The sequence below is a fragment of the Sus scrofa genome, chromosome 10 (genome assembly GCF_054392235.1).
Source record: "Sus scrofa isolate SSC_HxYL_T2T_F1_AM1 chromosome 10, Sscrofa_HxYL_maternal_Yorkshire_Landrace_v2.0, whole genome shotgun sequence".
Classification (NCBI taxonomy): domain Eukaryota; kingdom Metazoa; phylum Chordata; class Mammalia; order Artiodactyla; family Suidae; genus Sus; species Sus scrofa.
Window position 1 is genome coordinate 68,740,150 of NC_139392.1, and position 19,539 is coordinate 68,759,688.

A 19,539-nucleotide genomic window follows, 5' to 3' on the forward strand; every position below is an offset into this window, starting at 1 on the left:
TTTTTAGGGCTGCACCTGTGCTGCATATGGAGATTCCCAGGCTAGGGGTAGAATCGACCACAGCTGCTGGCCTACACCACAGCCACAGCAATGCCAGATCTGAGCTGCGTCTGTGACCTACACCACAACATAGGGCAACACCGGATCCTTAACCCACTGAGCGAAGCCGGGGACTAAACTCACAACCTCATGGTTCCTAGTCAGATTCATTTCTGTTGTGCAAGAATGGGAACTCTGAAAAGACCACTTGTTGAAGAGAGTGATGAAATAGTAGCTGAAGTAGAAAAAATTCTGTTAGAAAAAAATAATTTCTCATTGTCTTTGTGTCTGATTATTGTTAAAGGAACTTGATGAGTCTTGTCACCTTACACCTAAGTCCTATTTCTGTCTTTCAGGTATAACCATGCGTGTTTAATGATGTCAGATCTTTCATTGTAGATGATAGAATAAATACATGTGTTGTTAGACCTTTGAGTCTTAAATAATGTGAATGTTTTTTGCACATTTTTCTGCACTGCCCATTTGATCGTAGATGCACAAAATATTTTCCCACCCTTACACTGTATTTCTGCTCACTCAGCCCTTTCCTTGGAGTGAAGACTAGGCAAGATTTACAGAATTTTAAGAGTGTGAATTTTGAAAGGCCTCTAACTTCTGAGGATTCTTTGAAGTTTTGATAAGTGAGATTTGGTACTTTAAGAGGACTTTAAGAAATTCTTAAAACACTTGGAAGGTATTTATTCCAATTCTATGTAAAATGCAGTTCAGCTTTAGATAAGGAAGGTCTTGAAGGTTTATTTGCGGTTTAGGAAACTCGTTTTATTTCCATTCTAAAATGGTATGAGGGGAAGTTTTTATTCCCTATAAAGTATTAGGGAAGGAAAGTTAATTGTGTAATGCCAATTTTAAAAATTAAAGTAAATGTATTTCTTAGAGGAAGATCACTCTCTCTCCCCCCCATAACATCTTATTAAAATAAGGTTTTTATTTCTGTCAGTCTTGATGTAATACAACCTCACTCCGTGAGGAGCTAAGGATTCATTTGATTGAAAACACTTTTTTTTGCATGCATTGATGAATTTTTTTCACTTGTCCTCTCCATATACATACCACCACTTAACATAGGAGAGAAACTATTATAAAGTTTATAAAACATTCACAAACATTTCACATTGCTCCATTATAATACTTTTAGTGGATATACCATCTCCTCTTATTATTGGACATATGTTACTTAAATTTTTTCTTATTGTAAGTATCTGACATGAACATTTGTATGTAAAGCTTGCCCAACAATTGATCCTAGGATAGAGCCCCAGGAGTGGAATTAGTGGACAGACCCTTTTAAGCCTCCTAATACATTTTGCTAATGTTCTTTCCAAAAGGCTTTATCAGTTTATTTATTTTATTTATTTATTTATTTATTTTTTGTCTTTTGTTTTTTGTTGTTGTTGTTGTTGCTATTTCTTGGGCTGCTCCCGCGGCATATGGAGGTTCCCAGGCTAGGGGTCGAATCGGAGCTGTAGCCACCAGCCTACACCAGAGCCACAGCAACGCGGGATCCGAACCGCGTCTGCAACCTACACCACAGCTCACGGCAACGCCGGATCATTAACCCACTGAGCAAGGGCAGGGACCGAACCCTCAACCTCATGGTTCCTAGTCGGATTCGTTAACCACTGCGCCACGACGGGAACTCCGGCTTTATCAGTTTATACTCTCCAACATGAGTTCTGGGATCCTTTTGGGAGGTTGGTGAGGGCATGTAGCACAGAGCACGAGATGGTATCTGGAGACATGGTTTCTGGTCTCTGCCATGCTGCACACTGATGAATGGTGGACAACTGGGTTGATCACAGAACTTGTGTGGGCCTCAGGTTCCTCACCATAAACTTAGATGAGTTCTCAGTACTCTCCTAGCTCTAATGCTCCTCCTATTAAAAAATGAGAATCAGTGCTGGCATCTTACCAGGTGATTTGTCTGGAAGAAGAGCAGGAATAGGGAGGATCAGAGGTGCCTGGAGGAGAAGGATGCAGGGCCAGAGGAGCAAGGTGTTTTACCTGAAGAAGAAAAATGGAGTCCAGTCACATTATATTATATAGACAGCTGCTCTTTAGAAGGATTTCAAATAATTTAGAGAATGAAAGTAAAAGGAGACATGAACATAACTTTTCAAAGGCAGTTGTGTTATATGTGGGTTATAGGTTATAGAATGACTCAATCCAGCCAAAAAAAAAAAAAAAAAAAGAATTTGTTAAAGATTCAGATATTCACCCAAAAGGCAAAATATTTTCATATTTTTAGAGTAAATTATTCTGTGATGAGGGAGGGGCAATTATTGTGTATTAATCTCAAATATATAGGAAATGGGTACTGGGGTGTAGAATATCTCTGTTATTTCTCTTTTCAAAAAGCAAGTACCTTAACTCTGCCTTTATTCAGAGAAGACATTATTAATAATTTAGGCAACCAAACATCGTTAATGGTTGTGAGAGAAGCCTGACCATAGCTGGCTGAGCTCATCAAGAACCAGAACTGCCTTCCAGAGACTTCTGTAAATAAATCTCAGTGGCACCATCACCAGTGAAGAAAGGTTTTCTTGAACCAGTTTAAGGCATTTAATTATTAAACAGATGGAAATAATGATAATTAAAAGGTTGATAAATTAGCATTTTTGTAATTAACTTTCTAAATTAAAAATAAAAAATAATTTGTTAGGTTCTGATAATCCTGTGATGAAAGTTACTAGCTATTTATTGGTCTCTTTTAAAATTGACACTTTTGGTCTGATTTAAAAAATTTATACATTAGAAATGTAAATTATTGTATAAAATCTAATTTACAGTGTTAAAAATGTTTTCAAGTAGAAAAAAACCAGGAGTTTACTGAATAGTGATAGTTTCTAAACTTTGTTAGTCTTTGAGTTCACTATTTAGAGTTCCCTGATGGATTGTTAGAGCTCGAAATAGTGAGTTCATTGCTTGACTGAATAAATAATTCATATGGCACAAAAGCGGCTTTTTCTTTCTCTGCAGTTCCTTTCTCTCCCATTATTCACTTTCCCTCTTTAAAAAGGATCCTTTACAGCCAAAGAGTAACTTTGTGTGAATGTGCGAGGGCCGAGGGCCTGGGCATGGCTACAGCCTCAGTGTTCGCTGAATAACTGGGGTCACCAAAGAAAGAGAAGAATCTGCCTTAAATGTATATTCTGCTGCAGGGCTGAAAAAATACAGAGTAGTTAGACATTGTTTGACCTTACCCGATGGAAAGGTGCCTTTAGGAATTTTCTTTAGTAAAATCCCTTCTTTTTATTTTATTTTATTTATTTATTTTTCCCACTGTACAGCAAGGGGATCAAGTTATCCTTACATGTATACATTTTTTCCCCCACCCTTTGTTCTGTTGCAATATGAGTATCTAGACATAGTTCTCAATGCCTTCTTTTTAGATAGAGCATCTTTCATGGTGTCTGCCTCGAAACAAAATTGAGCTTTAAAATTGAGTAAATCATTGCATTTCTTCTAGTTCTTCAGAAACCTTTTCACTATGTTTATGACATTGTCAGAGTTAGCCTCATAAAACAAGAGCAATTTAAAAACTTTTTACATGGCATTTTGGAACTCTTTATTTTTTTCAGGATTTTGAAGACAATATTAAATATTTAAGTGAAGTTCTGTCTTTCTACCTTTTAATCATAGCACCAAAGTAGGACTTAGGCCAGATTATTTTCTCTCGGCTGTTTGTCATGAGAGACTCAGTGTTTTATTGGATCAAAGCAGTTTCTGTTTAGCCCAGCGATCTCTTGGACAGTGACACCACTAGAGATAGTGGTGATCTTTCGTAAATCAACTGCATCCTTATTTTTCATAATAAATTAGTATCTGGATATCTTAAAAGATTAGCTAAAAATATCTAGATGCTCTATTTTGACTTTTTTAAATTATTTCCCCAGTACAATTTTTTTTTTTCTACTCTACAGCATGGTGACCCAGTTACACATACATGTATACATTCTTTTTTCTCACATTATCATGCTCCACCATAAGTGACTAGACATCGTTCCCAGTGCTACACAGCAGGATCTCATTGCTAATCCATTCCAGAAGCAATAGTTTGTAGATGCTCTGTTTTGATATAAGCAGACTTTGCTGTGTTACCTACTTTCTTTTCTGTTTTGAACTTCAAGTGATGTCTTCTTGTTTGATTATTTTAAGACTTAGTGATTTAGTCAGTATTAACTTTTTTCTTAAGTAGTAATTGTGATATTATGACACATTTTGATTTTAAGTGCTGGACCATGGTGTTCTTTTGATGTAAATTAAGTGTAATCTTTAGTAATTCTTAAAATTTAGGCTTTACTATGGCTTTTCACAATTCTATTTCAGTAGTCACAGAAGCCAAATATTTTTGGTTTTTATAGGCCTTTTAAGTGCTGGCTCTGGTACTGCAGCAATACATTTCTAAGGGGGGCGGTGAGTATTTCACTTATCAATCACTGCATAACAAACTACTGTGAGGTTTTGTGGCTTAAAATGAGTAATACTGTATTTCTCATTATTTTGAGGGTTGGTGGGTGAGTCTTGGCATCTTGTGGCCATGATCAGGATGCCGGGAAGGACAGCCATGGATGCAGGCTGCAGCCGGGGCTACCCTGGGCCTTGGCTCTCCTGGGAAGTGGATTGGGCTTCCTCACAGCTTGTTAGCTCCATTCTGAGAAGGAATACTCCAGAAGAAAAAGGTGGACATGGCACCTCTTTTAGGGCCCAGATTCTGGAGGAACGCAGAGTTAGCGCTGCCCATTCTCTTGGTCACAGCAGGTCACAAGACCACCTCAGATCCAAGGCGATAGGAGCGTCACATTGGAAGAGAGCAGATGGGGTGGGCTGTTGTTACTGCCACCTTTAGAAACATAAACTGCCACAGGGGAATTGAATTTTTTGCTGGATGTGTTTGCCTATTCCCACGTTTCACAAGCTGGCGTGGTCAGACGTGAGGGTGGTGTGCTGGCTCCACGCCGGAACCACTGCAGAGAAACGTTATGCTCTTTTCTCAGCTGAGCAGTCAGCATGTCAGCCCCCTCCCACATCCTGCACGATTGAGTAATGTATGCATTTGTGATGAGAGTGCTCACAAGTGTGTCTTTAGTGACAAGTGATAATTCTTCTAATGTCTTGTCAGTCTTTTCTAGGCCGAATAGAGTTCCCAGTAGTAATTTAATTTATAAATCTTCTCATTTGAGCATCTGCCTCATGCAGAAATTCTTTATAAACTGTTCTAAGATGTTTACCGGTTAGTGAGCTACAGGTGGTAGAAACGTTTACACACATTGGCCTACTGCTTTTACTTGCCATGGTTCTACACTCCACTCTGACTTCCATTGTGCAGAGAAGTTGTGCCACTTTCCCAATCAGTCCTTTTGTCACCTACAGAATTTGGTTATGATCTCATTGGCAAATCCCTTGGCAGAGGGATTACCTTACAGAATCTGAGAAAGAAGTTGGGAGAAACAGGTAATTTTCCAGTGGGCATTTCTAAGGAGGGCATGGATGTAGGCCACTTTCTTTGATTGACAAGCATGGTACTCAAAATCGAAGGTTTGATTCTGAGTCAGTTATGGGAGTCACCGGGTAAGAAAATCGTAGAGGATCAGTATTGCTTATTAAAAAAAAAGTGAAAGCACGTGTCCTGCTTTGCTCTTGAAGATCAGATGGAAGAGGATATTGATTTGTCTTTAAACAGTATCTACAAAGACAAAACCAAATAAAATATTAAATATAATAGGCAACTGGAAGAACTGGAGATAGATGTAAGAAAGAACTTTTCGGACAGTAATAATGATTAGACATTAGAATAGATTTCCCAGGAGAATATTATAAAGAATTGAGCATATACTAGTGTTTTAGATTACGTGGGAAGTACTGAAAGTGAGAACATGGCAAAAGAAGTGGACTTAGTTGTGTCGAGGGTATTTGTCTGCTGAAACATTTCCTCTTTAAAAAAAATGACATTGGAATCTTGTTCATCTTTTTTTTTTTTTTTGAGTTTTTACCTTTTTTTTCCCCAACTGTACAGCATGGTGACCCAGTTACACATACATGTACACATTCTATTTTCTCACATTATCATGCTCCGTCATAAGTGACTAGACGTAGTTCCCAGTGCTACACAGCAGGATCTCATTGCTAATCCATTCCGCAGGCAATAGTCTGTTTATCTTCTTTTTAAACATTGGTTTTATAAGTGATTTTGGGGAGACACTTTTAAGTTTTATGGAAAGCACTGCTTTTTATATGCGGCATACAATGGGTCCCTTTAAAGTTACCTCTTTGTTTGGCACTTAATTTGCAGGGTGTGTTGCTGCATACTACCATATTTCCTGACTCTCTTATCTGTTGTAAAACATATGCTTTAATTTAGCAACTTTTTTTTCCTCTCTTGGAAAAATTGCTTTTTTGGAGGAGGGTAGAACATGCTATCTAAGGATTACTCCGAGTTACCGTTAGCCATGGGCCCTCTGCTCTTGACCTCTAGCACTTTTGAGGATTGATAGCATAATTCTGAGGCACATCCAGGAATTACTTTAATTAATCTTACAGCTGTGGTTTTTTTTTTTTACTAGTTATATTACATAGCATTAGATGTTAAGTAACTTCTCTTGAAAGTCATCCAGGGGAATTTAACAGACAGGTAATTGGTACCTGCTCCGAATTATCACTTAGTAAATCTTCACTAAACATAAATTAGCCACATGTTACAGGTAGCTCTGTGTATATACCTTTTTTATTTCAATGCTGTGCTATTGTGATCCTTATAAAGACATTTCTAGAGGTAATTAGAGACTTGACATAAGTTAAAACTCACCTGTATATGGTTCTATCAGTACAGATAATTGGGCTGACAAAAGGTATGTTCTTAATCATGTCCAAGTTCACACATGCATAGGCAGTGACAGATATTATGATGAGTGCAATGACTGGCAAGATTCTTTTGATACCTACTATAAGACACCTCTTGGTTTGAAAAATATTTGAGTGAAAAATATGTATATTTTAGAGGTTTTTTTTTTCCCCCTCTCCACAACTCCATAAGGGAGACAGAGGCAGGCAATGGGCACTGTTCTTATTAAGGTAAAAAATCTGAATGTTTGATTCTAAAGTCACAGGATAAATGATGAATCTGGGATCATTAACTGGGTCTTCAGGACTTCCAGATATGTGTACTTTGTACTGTACTATACTACCTTTTCAACTTTAGTTATGGATTAACTCCGATTTAGTGAGATTCATTTATTCAATAAAAATTTAGTAAATGATATTATTTATGCCAGGCATTATGTTAAATGATATTTTGAGATGGTAAACAAGAGGAAGTTAAGGTCTGTGTCGTCATGAAACCAACCACGTTGGAAAAGACTGAAACTAAAATAACTACAACTAAGATGAAGATGAAGGGAGAAAGGAGAAGTAAGTCATAAGGTGATAGAAGGTATGTCGCAGACAAACTGAAGCCAACCTAGACCAATGGGCAGTGTTGATGGTCAAGTCACAGAAGGACGAGAGAAGTTAAATTCAGGCTTAGGTTTTTAGGAATCCACGAGTCATAGAGCACTCAGATAGCAGAAAAGCATCTACAAAACCAAAAGGGAGAACTGAAAGGGTACCAGTGTGGCTGAGCTTTGAGAAGTAGGAGAAATAAAGGTGGAGAGGAATTCAGGATTATATGACCTTGTTCAGGATTTTGGCCTTTATCCTAAGGGATATTGGAAGCCATGGAAAAGTTGTAAACAGAAGTGTAACATGATTAGGGTTTTGTTTGAATGCCCTTATTCTGACTTCAATGACTGTAGAAGCCTATTGTTAGAAGCTGCTTCTGTGGACCAGGTTGGAGATGATGGATATAGCAGCTGAGCTGTAGAGAAGGGTGTAGATAAGAAATTTGGGAGGTAGACAAAGCTTTGGATTTGACAGAAATACAACACTAGTCTTGTTATTATTACATTCTTAGAACTTGATTGTAGGATGATATTCTAAAACCTACAAGTAATCTGTGCTTGATGTTAGGAAGTGATTATATTATACAGTATAATTTAGAAAGCATTGTTCCTAAAAAAAAATAATAATTTGTGTATTGAGCTAATTCCTGTTACTTTTTTCAGATTCCATTAAGTACTGTAGGGAGAACTTAGTTTAAAAAGAGAATTTTTACATCTTAATCTGGTAAAGCATGTAAGTAATCTTGTACCCATAGAATGCATATTATTTTGTTCACACCACTTCTTAAAATCAGATTTGAAAGTGGCTGAATATTTAGGATTTTATTGTTCTTGGTTGATTGGTTGAACCCTAGATGAAGAGTTGAAACCATTTTGTTTCCCGAGTGGGGAGAGGAGTGGCTGATACTCTGCTCCACCTGACTGTGGTCATAAGAACATTCAGCCTGATTGTTGCTGCATTTACAAATTTTCAAAAGTATCCTGAAATACCGATTTATGTGTAAATTGGTTGGTAACTAACTCAAATTTTTTTTTTTTAATTCTGACTGTTACTACAGGCAGAATATACCTGTAGACTATACTTGGCCCTTGGGCCTGTGTTTTACAGCCTCTGCTTATAGAAATCTTCAAACACAATACAAAGGTAACAGATCAGAATTCTTTGTAGGTTAAGTAAATCTCAACAATAAGAAGGAATGAAGAAGAGTAAAAGAGGAAATAAGGCATTTTTAATAAGTACAAAACTATTCAGATTGCATTTTTAGTTGACCCTAAGTTCAAAAAAAGGTTCACTGTCCCTGGGATAATTCGTATGTGCTTCAGAGCATACCACTAGCAGCCAAGCTGCCGGAGCCTGTGTTACTAGGCTCAGGAGTGGGATGGGAGTGCGTGGGGAGCAGGGGCCAGTCAGTCCTATCTGTGCGTCTGCTGGTTCTCTCTTTAGCAGTTATCAGTAAAGTCCTGCAGAAACAAGAGGCCGTTGATGTCAGAGAGAAATCAGACCATAAGAAAATAGCAATCTGAGTATGTCATGGACCCTTGAAAGCTTTACTTTATTAAAAGCATTATTTGACTCTTATATTAATGATCAAGAAGAGGTCAAATTGTTTGGGGCATTCTCATGTTTTAGATACTCCCCTCTCAATAACACATATCATACACAATCACTGTAGACAATTTAGAAAATATAGAGGAGTTTCCGTCATGGCTCAGTGGAAACGAATCTGACTAGTGTCCATGAGGACACAGGTTCGATCCCTAGCCTCACTCAGTGGGTTAAGGATCTGGCATTGCGGTGAGCTGTGGTGTAGCTTGTGGATGTGGCTCAGATCTGGCGTTGCTGTGGATGTGGCATAGACCAGCAGCACCCACTTCGATTCAACCTTGGAATCTCCATATGCCATGGGAGCAGCCCTTAAAAGGGGGGGGGAGATTAAAAGTAAAAAAAAAAAATATATATATATATATGGAAAAGCAATATATAGCACTTTTCTTTAAAAGTCAGGGATAGGTAAAAACAAATTTTATAATTTTCTAAAAGTATTTAAATAGAGCTTGATACTTATTAGTTTCCTAGCAGCCAGTTACTTGCCAAATTTGTCTAATTTTGCCTTAAATAAAAAGAATATTGGGGAGTTCCCATTGTGGCGCAGTGTTAACGAATCCGACTAGGAACCATGAGGTTGCGGGTTCGGTCCCTGCCCTTGCTCAGTGGGTTAATGATCCTGCGTTGCCGTGAGCTGTGGTGTAGGTTGCAGACTTGGTTCGGACCCTGCGTTGCTGTGGCTCTGGTGTAGACTGGTGGCTACAGCTCCGATTCGACCCCTATCCTGGGAACCTCCATATGCCGAGGGAGCGGCCCAAAGAAATAGCAAAAAAAAAAAAGACAAAAAAAAAAAAAAAAAAAAAAGAAGAAGAATATTAATTGTCCCACAAAAGAAAGCATTCAGAAATGAGATACGTTAACTGGTGAAGCCAACAATGCAGTGATTTCTTCAAAGACCTGGTGTGTCTTTCTGTTCCTGCCCAGTATCCCCTTCTTCCAGTACCGCAGTTACAGGTGGCTGCCCATGCATTCAGCTTACATGCTCCCTCTTTCAGGACCAAGGAAAAGAGTTAACTTCTCTTGGCTTTTTTTTTGTTTTCCCCCCTTTTTATGGCCACACCTGCAGCATATGAAAATTCCCAGCCTAGGGGTGGAATCAGAGCTTCACCTGGAACCTACACCGCAGCCGCAGCAACACCAAATCCAAGCCACATCTGCAACCTACACCATAGCTTGTGGCCATGCCGGATCCTTAAACCACTCAGTGAGGCTAGGGATCCAAGGATTGAACCCACATCCTCACAGAGACAGTGTCCAGTTCCTAGCCCTCTGAGCCACAACGGGAATTCCCCTCTTACCTTTCTTAATGAGCAGTATGGTTTCCCCTCCCCAAGCGGTTCCCTGCTGCCCACACACCCACTTTGCTTCTCCTTGGCCTACATTTGTCTAATTCTAAAATACCTAAACTGGAGTTCCTCTCGTGGCTCAGTGGTTAACAAATCCGACTAGGAAACACGAGGTTGTGGGTTCGATCCCTGGTTTTGCTCAGTGGGTTAAGGATCCGGCGTTGCCTTGAGCTGTGGTGTAGGTTGCAGACGCAGCTCGGATCCCTCGTTGCTGTGGCTGTGGCGTAGGCTGGCGTCTACAGCTCCAATTAGACCCCTAGCCTGGGAACCTCCATATGCTGCAGGAGCGGCCCAAGAAATGGCAAAAAAAAAAAAAAAAGACAAACCCCTCAAAATACCTAAACTAGTTCTTAGCAGAGGGGAATAGGTTGGCCACATGGATTGGACTGGCTCTGGTCTAACCTGTGGCTCAGGCTCGTCATCTTCCCCTGAGGCACCACACCGACTACTGGGGGAGACTGGGAATGGAAGTGCATCTCAGGCCTTGCCAGGAGGAGGCTTGGCAGGGCACTCGGCGGGATCCACTGCAGGGCCCTGTGGACTGTGTCACCTGGAGATTTGCATACCATAAAGCCCAAGGGGCATGGGGAGTCCCTGGTGAGTCTGCTCTCTGTTGCCCGTGTTCCCCCACCTCACCAGCAGAACTCTTAGCTTCTGATTGAAGATCTCCCCCAAATTCTCTTGCCACTTAATAGATACCTCTCTTGTAGAAAAAATTATTATGTGGATCACACATGGAAGAGGTTTAGTTCAGAAAAATACAGATTCCTAAATGAGCTTTACTTCAAAAAATGTATATTTTCCTTCTGCTCTTCAGAGGGTATTTGTACCATAATCTCTAGCAGATAGTATCATCCTTATTATCTGATTATAAAAGTTAATTGCAATTTATGGACTTACAAAGCAAAGAAAGTACTTAATTTTAAAATTAAAAATTTTTTTGTGTGTAGAAAACGCTGATTTATGTATCTTAAGTACCTGTCATTTGGGCTAAAATATTTAACCAGCTGACCATATATTTCATTTTTTTCAGTTTCCAGATTTCTAAGTATTACCAAATATTTTAGTATCTGGGTCACACAGTCATGACAAGCAAATATAGGCCAAAATGGTTTATGCGTCTTGGTTGCCAGCTTGGTTCTCTGTCCATGCTCTGACTTTTTATTATTTGATTCCCCTTCAACTAAACTTTGTTTACTCACTTTTCACAGTGTTATATTAGTTCTTTGTATTGAACTGGCCTTCTTGTGAATTTTTCCCCCTAAATCAGGTAATGGAGCAAACTGGCTGCTGTGTTTTAGAATTGCTGCTGTACACACGGTCACACATGTTAAGTTACCTACTGCAGTGCTAATGATAGTGTGAAATCTTGTTTAAAATACTAGAGAAACTGTGTTCTGGCACAAAAGCTATAGCATTTCTTAAAGATCCAACTTCTGTGCAGTTTGGTATTGAGAACCTCAAAACTCCTAAAGACTCTGTGGAAACTTTCAGTGTAAATGTGTTTCACCTTGTCCTGCTAGGTGGGGTAGTGTTTTCTTCACATAAAATGGGAGGTCTTAAGTGCTGTGATGCAGAGATACAAGAAGGGAGAGGGAAAGAAGAGAGGAGTAAATTGGAAGAACAGAAATTTAACCTTCGCTGTGGAAGTACTATCCAGGCGCTTCCATTCTGAAACTTTTTTTTTTTTTAACTTTGAAAGGGGTGTAGTTTACTGGCAGTTTACAGGGTCCATAGATTTCTTTTTCTTGAAATTAAAAACTATACCATTTGGAATTTTTAATATTGTCTTTTCCGCTAAATTTATAATGCTGATTTCACACTACAGTATCCTATTATGAAATTTTAAAATGATAATGTGTAGACCTCTTGATAAATCAAAATTTGCTCATTAGTATCATTGGACATCCATTTAACAAGTTTCCTAGATGATAAATGCTTGCCTTCTTTGATTGCCAGAACATTTCAATCTCAACCATTCCTATTTATCTTAAAATCCATATGTACTTTAATGATTCTGCATTGTTGATGACTATCTGAAAATCCAGTGTTTTCAGAGGTTATTGGGGTATAAATGTCATGGGGCCATCTAGCCTTACAGTAAACTGTTCTCAGTAGCTATCGTTGCTTTGAGTTTTTCTAAGTGGTATTTCTATTTTTCAAGGCATGATATGAATTGATATGGCTGCTAGCATGTGGGGAAAGTTATCTGTGAATTAAGTAAGAGAAAGAAGATCCTTACCAGACTTGCAAGCACTGCAGTGAGGAGGGTTCTGGGCCTGTGTGATGTTTACTGTGCCTACATGGTGACCCCCACCTGTGCCCACCCCTGAGCGCTGGCCTTTTGTTTAAAGTATGGTACTTGGCAGTATTCTAGAGAGTTACTGTAAAAAGGATGAGCTTAGGAGTTCCCATCATGGCTCCATGGTTAAGGAACCTGACTAGTATCCATGAGGACGTGGGTTAAGGATCCAGCCTTGCCAGGAGCTGTGTGTAGATCGCAGACATGGCTCGGATCGTTGTTGCTGAGACCAGCAACTGTAGCTCCCATTCGATCTCTAACCTGGGAATTTCCACATGCCACAGGTGAGGCCCGAAAAAGACAAAAAAAAAAAAAAAAAGTATGAGCTTAGATTTTGGACTGGGCAGATAATGATGGGAACTGTAACTGGATCACTGCATAGCTCTGGGATTAGCTCTGGGATCTTGAGCACGCTCAGCTGTGAAATGGCAATGTTACATCTGTCTCTCAGGGTTGTGGTTGAGGATCTAAAACCTAGTGCTGATAATAGTATAGCAAATGCTGGTTCTTTCCTTGTGTTTTAAGATAAATGACGCACCTGCTTTGGAAATGGCATCTGTCTATTTTAGTACAATATATAAGAATACCTAATGTATGGTAGTGTTTAAGAAGATCTCAATTATTCAGAAATAAATGACATATGACAGGATATTGTTGATTAATTTTGTTGAACATATGAATATTTTTGAAGACTAAAAATGCCAATTCAGATGCAAGAAAAGTTTTTTTTCTTTTTGGCCATCCCACAGCATATGGAGTTCCCAGGCCAGAAATCAGATCTGAGCCACAGTTGTGACTTATCTTGCAGCCACAGCAACACTGAATCCTTAAGCCACTGGACCAGGCTGGGGATCATACCTGTACTCCAGTGCTGTGGAGATGTCGCCGATATCATTGTGCTACAGTAGGAGTTCCAGGAAAATATTTTTAATTAAATGGGAAAAGCCTCTTTCAGCCAATAAAGCTAATTGTGTTGAAATGTTTTAGTAATATTTCCAAAGAGGAGTTCCCATTGTGACTCAGTGGTTAACGAACCCGACTAGGATCCATGAGGTTGCAGGTTTGATCCCTGGCCTTAATCAGTAGGTTAAGGATCCGGCCGTACTGTGAGCTGTGGTGTAAGTCACAGACACAGCTCCGATCTGGTGTTGCTGTGGCTGTAGTGTAGGCTGGTAGCTGTAGCTCCCATTGGACCTCTAGCATGGGAATCTCCGTGTGACACGGGTGTGGCCCTAAAAAGCGGAAGAAAAAAAAAAAATCTCCAAAAAGTTCGTAAGCTAGTGAGTCCTCTTTTCTGACTGCTGAGGTAAATGTTACCCTAGAGGTCAAGTATGCTATGTAAGCCTCAGAGCCCTCAAGGCCACTTTGCATTTCCTGGCACCCCAACGGTGCTGTGCCCCATTGCAGGGAGCTTCAGTCACCTGAACAGTCCTGTGTAGGAGCTCTAGGAAATGACACATTTGTTGTTAGGAAATTTTGTAGTTTTCCATAGCTTTTACAGATTGGATTATAGGATATCATTCATTTAACAAGCGTACTAAATACACATTTAGTGCTGCTGAGTTTTGATAGGCCTCTGCTTTTAAGGGACTGTCTCAGTCATGTGAACTGCTTGACTGAGATGATCCATACGTTTATTATAATGGAATTCTACAAAAATTGCCTATTAAAAACTTTCCCCAAAAGTCCAGGCATTGGTGGGATGGCGACAAAGTTTAAATGAGAATCAAATATGATTTAAATTTTTCTTATGTTTAAGAATAATGATATGATGGGAGTTGCTGTCATGGCTCAGTGGTTAACAGGCCCAACTGGCATCCATGAGGACGGTTCAATCCCTGGCCTCGCTCAGTGGTTTGGACATCCGGCGTTACCATGAGCTGAGGTATAGGTGGCAAACGCAGCTCAGATCTGGCATTGCTGTAGCTGTGGTGTAGGCTGGCAGCTGCAGCTCCGATTCAGCCCCTAGCCTGGGAACTTAAATATGCTGTAAGTGTGGCCCTAAAAAGTGAAAAAAAAAAAAAAAAAAAGCAAAAAAGAAAGTAATCTGAATGATGAGATTCCCTCCTCCATGGAGCTGTAACAGCAGGATACCAAAGAAAGAGCCTGAGCTTTAGAGGAAGTGGTGGCCCTAAAAAGAGAAAAGACAAAAACAAAAACAAAAAAAGAATTATGTGAAATTTAAAGGTAAGTCCAGTCTTAACAAAGCAAAGCTTCTCACTTTGAGATCAGTGAGCTTTGTTTATTAACTGAGATTTGGTATGTTTATTGTACTGAATATAGCAAAGTTTTGTATGTTTATTTGTACTGAATATAGCAAAGTTTTGTTGTTGATCCTTTCTGCTGGACAGGCAGAACTTGTGAATATGTTGTAAGCTGTATCACAATACATTCGTATGCCCTATTAAACACAGGGAACATAATCTTTAGGGTAGATTATTGTCATTTTTAGACATTCCTGTCTTAAAGTGTTTTGCCTTTTCTGTCTTCCTCTTACACCCTAAGGCCTTCTGGAGCATCATAAAGAGAAAGTAGCCCTGAGCGTTTGGCTCCAGCAAATGGAGCAGTCTTCAGGTCTTTGCTGGAACTGCTCTCTGCCTTTGCTCCCAAAGTTTATTCCTCATCCCCGCACTCTAAGACCACCCCCAAGCCAGCTTGTGATGGCTTCTCATGTCCACCATTGCCTTCATCCTGAACAGACAGGGCAGAATAAAAAGTTGCCAGAAAAACCAGACCTAAAGCTTAAATCACCTTTGATAACTGTTTTGTTCCTCACAGCCAGCTGATGAATTAAAATAATCTTTTAGATTCCTGTCTCTGTCCCTTTTCAAAACCAGGGCTAGACTGTCATAGCATCCACCAGTTATGCATGCCATTGCCAAAACAAGTTTTCTGAAGCACTAATTAGGTTTCCCAGCAGAGCAAGTGATAGGCTCGTCCTTTCCAGGGTGCAATGTAGGCACTTTGCAGCATAGGCGCCATCCTGTAGTTTCTGTAGTTGTCCCAGTTTCTGCCTTCTGCTCACACTGTTTTCTTTGACCCGAAATGCACTTTATCTCTACCTATAAAAATCTTATTTATTATGAGATCTAGCAAAGATCTTTGCTTTTCTGTGACGCCTTCCCCATCAACCCTAATTAAAACGCCTTCTCTGAGCTCCTAGTGCGTGCTACTCATGAGCTGAAACAGGACTTATGTGAGACCTGAAAGAAGATGGAAGGCGATTTTCCCCACGAGATCATGATGATGTTTTGTGTCTCATGCTTCTGTCCCTCTTAGCACTTAGCAGAGAATACCACCTATGCTGAGTGTGCAGATATTTGATAATTACTTTACCCACAAGAATGTTTTTTGTAAAATTGCTTGCTACTCTGGACCCAAGAAGGAATGAAGTGTTTAAGCTTCTTTAACTGTTGAACCTGGGACGCCTTACTTGGCATTTCTGTTTATACTGTAGAGTAGTTGGCTCATTGGCAAATAACTGTTGGCTTTGGGGATGGGTGGCATGTGTGTTCGAGAAGGAAGTAAAGCTATTACTGGACTTTTAAAGCCATAGCTATTTCTGTTTTTCTGTTTTATTTTGCATCTTTTGCATTGGATACCATATTCCTAAAGTGATAATGGCACAGGCAGTGTTTTGCATATATATTTACTTTGTCTTTAATACAGAATTTTCCAACTTTGATGTGATATTGAATTAGAACTTTTGGGAGTCTGGCCTAGGACTTTGAATTCTCACTAAGATTCCTTTGAGGTGCTTCCAAAGGTGATGGTGGTGGTGATGGTGACAATGGCTCTGACAGCTTTGAAGGCTGACATGTGCCTGGTGCACTCTTTCAGGTAGTGCACAACTATTAGCTTACCTAATGTTCCAGGAAGTGTAGGAAGTGAGATGCTCTTGTTACCTTCATTTCTCATACATGTTGGTAAAAAAATATGAAAAGAATGAGATGTATTTCCTTAGTTGTTTTAAAAAAATCATACTTTCTCAAGGATTGCTGTGAATAATGTGAATGGGATATTAGGCTGTTTGTTCTATTGTATGTTGTCATATCAACATGCTAACTCTGTACAGAACACTTTAACCACAAGACCCAAATGTGGATACCCTGTATTGCTTTTAGGAAGCCAGTCACAATTCTTGGTGAAAAAATTGACACACACACAAACTCAGCACATTGCAGAAAACTTAAAATATTACACCTTCTAATAAACTCGCATGATTTTAAAAAGACTGCTCTTTAATATCAGTGTATACATGCATATACGTACATATACAATGTACGTACATATATATAATATATTGAGATGTTACTTTGTGACCAAATGCACGTATTTTTTTGCCTTAATAGCATAAGAGAAATCTTGATTTTTCTATGCTAAAGTATTTTATTCTGTTATTAATAATAAATGGTTAAGTGTTTTGTGCTCTTGGACTTACAGACTCTGTTTTGGTGGTGGGTGGCACTAATTTCTTAGTGTCCTTGCCTGTTCAGAAGAGTTTTGGTGACTGTTTTTAGGTATTGCCCATTGAATGCTCTGACTTTTGAGACCAGTTCAGCTAAAAAAAAAAAAAAAAAAGCGTGGTGGGTTTTACTAGAAACATCTTATGAATTATGACTGAGTAGACAAATGTAAATTGAGTTAGTGGCCAACTTTTATCCTTCCAGCTAAATCTGAACAGTTTTGACTATTTTTTTTTCTATTTCCAATTACACATCTTCTTTTTTTCTTTTTCATAATGATTTTTATTTTTTCCATTACAGCTGGTTTACAGTGTTCTGTCAACTCTCTACTGCACAGCAAGGTGACCCAGTTACACATACATGTATACATTCTTCTCACATTATCATGCTCCATCATAAGTGACTGGACATGTTTCCCAGTGCTATACAGCAGGATCTCATTGCTTATCCATTCCAAAGGCACAGTTTGCATCTATTGACCCCAAATTCCCAATATATCCCATTCCCTCCCCCTGCCCCTTGACAACCACGAGTCTATTTTCCATGTCCATGATTTTCTTTTCTGTGGAAAGGTCCATTTGTGCTGTATGTGAGATTCCAGATATAGCTAATATTATGTGGTATTTGTCTTTCTCTTTCTGACTTGCTTCACTTAGTATGAGAGTCTCTAGTTCCATCTATGTTGCTGCAAATGACATTATTTTATTTTTTATGGCTGAGTAGTATTCCATTGTGTGTGTATACCACATCTTCATAATCCATTCATTTGTCAATGGATATTTAGGTTGTTTCCATGTCTTGGCTGTTGTAAATAGAGCTGCAGTGAACATGCGGATGCATGTGTCTTTTTCAAGGAAAGATTTGTCGGGATATATGCCCAAGATTAGGATTGCTGGGCCATATGGTAGTTCCATGTATAGTTTTCTAAGGTACCTCCATACTGTTCTCCATAGTGATTGTACCAGCTTACATTCCCACCAACAGTGCAGGAGGGTTCCCTTTTCTCCACACCCCCTCCAGCATTTGTTATTTGTGGACTTATTAATGATAGCCATTCTGACTGGTGTGAGGTGGTACCTCAGTAGTTTTGATTTGCATTTCCCTAATAATCAGTGATGTTGAGCATTTTTTCGTGTGCTTGTTGGTCATCTGTGTATCTTCTTTGGAGAAATGTCTATTCAGGTCTTTAGCTCGTTTTTCAGTTGGGTTGTTGGCTTTTTTTGCTGTTGAATTGTATAAGTTATTTGTGTATTTTAGAGATTAAGCCCTTGTCAGTTGCATCATTTGAAACTATTTTCTTCCATTCTATAAGTTGTATTTTTTTTTTATGGTTTCCTTTGCTGTGCAAAAACTTGTCAGTTTGATAAGGTCCCATTGGTTTATTTTTGCTTTTATTTCTGTTGCTTTGGGAGACTGACCTGAGAAAACATTTGTAAGGTTGATATCAGAGAATGTTTTGCCTATGTTCTCTTCCGGGATTTTGATGGTGTCTTGTATTACATTTAGGTCTTTAAGCCATTTTGAGTTTATTTTTGTGCATTGTGTGAGAGTGTGTTCCAGTTTCATTGATTTACATGCCACTGTTCAGTTTTCCCAACAACACTTGCTGAAAAGACTGTCTTTTTCCCCATTTTATATTCTTGCCTCCTTTGTCAAAGATTAATTGACCGTAGGTGTCTGGGTTTATTTCTGAGTTCTCTATTTTGTTCCATTGGTCTGTATGTCTGTTTTGGTACCAATACCACACTCTTTTGATTACTGTGGCTTTGTAATATTGCCTGAAGTCTGGATTTTCTGAGCTTCTCTTACTGTTCATTTATATATGGTTTGGATGAGTTATATAAAGCAGTGAAGGTAAGACTTTGAATTTCTAGTGCTCTCTGTGCAATGTGCCTAAATTGCTAGACAGTCCTCTTAGGATAAATGGGATGCCCAGATGTAAAGGAAAAATAAATATGGGACATGAAAAATTCTATGAAATTGTCTCTTGTATAGAAACTTTGGGTTAAATTTTATATGTTCCTCAGACTCATGTTCTGAGTCTGTAAGATTTGGGTGTAAGACTGTCTGCCTTAAAGCTTATAAAGAGGGAGGATTGGATTTAAATTAATCATACACTTTTCTTTCTCTAACTTCATGACTTGACTCTTTGCACTTTCTTAGGCTGATAATCTGTATGTTTGAGATTGGGTATTGAGGTTAAAAAGGCTAAATCTTCCTAATAAAATTACATTTCTTTTTGAGGCATGACTGTTTTCTTTCCTTGATTGTAGTAAAAGAAGCATATTGTTCTTAAGGGGTCTTGGTTTTGCTGCTGACCAGCTGT

At 39.0% G+C, this 19,539-nt stretch overlaps 1 protein-coding gene across 41 annotated transcripts in view; it reads left to right on the plus strand.

Moving 5' to 3' along the window:
• Positions 1 to 19,539, plus strand: part of ZEB1 (zinc finger E-box binding homeobox 1) — a 203,367-nt gene that overhangs the window by 29,107 nt on the left and 154,721 nt on the right. The gene's annotated exons all lie outside the window — the stretch shown is intronic.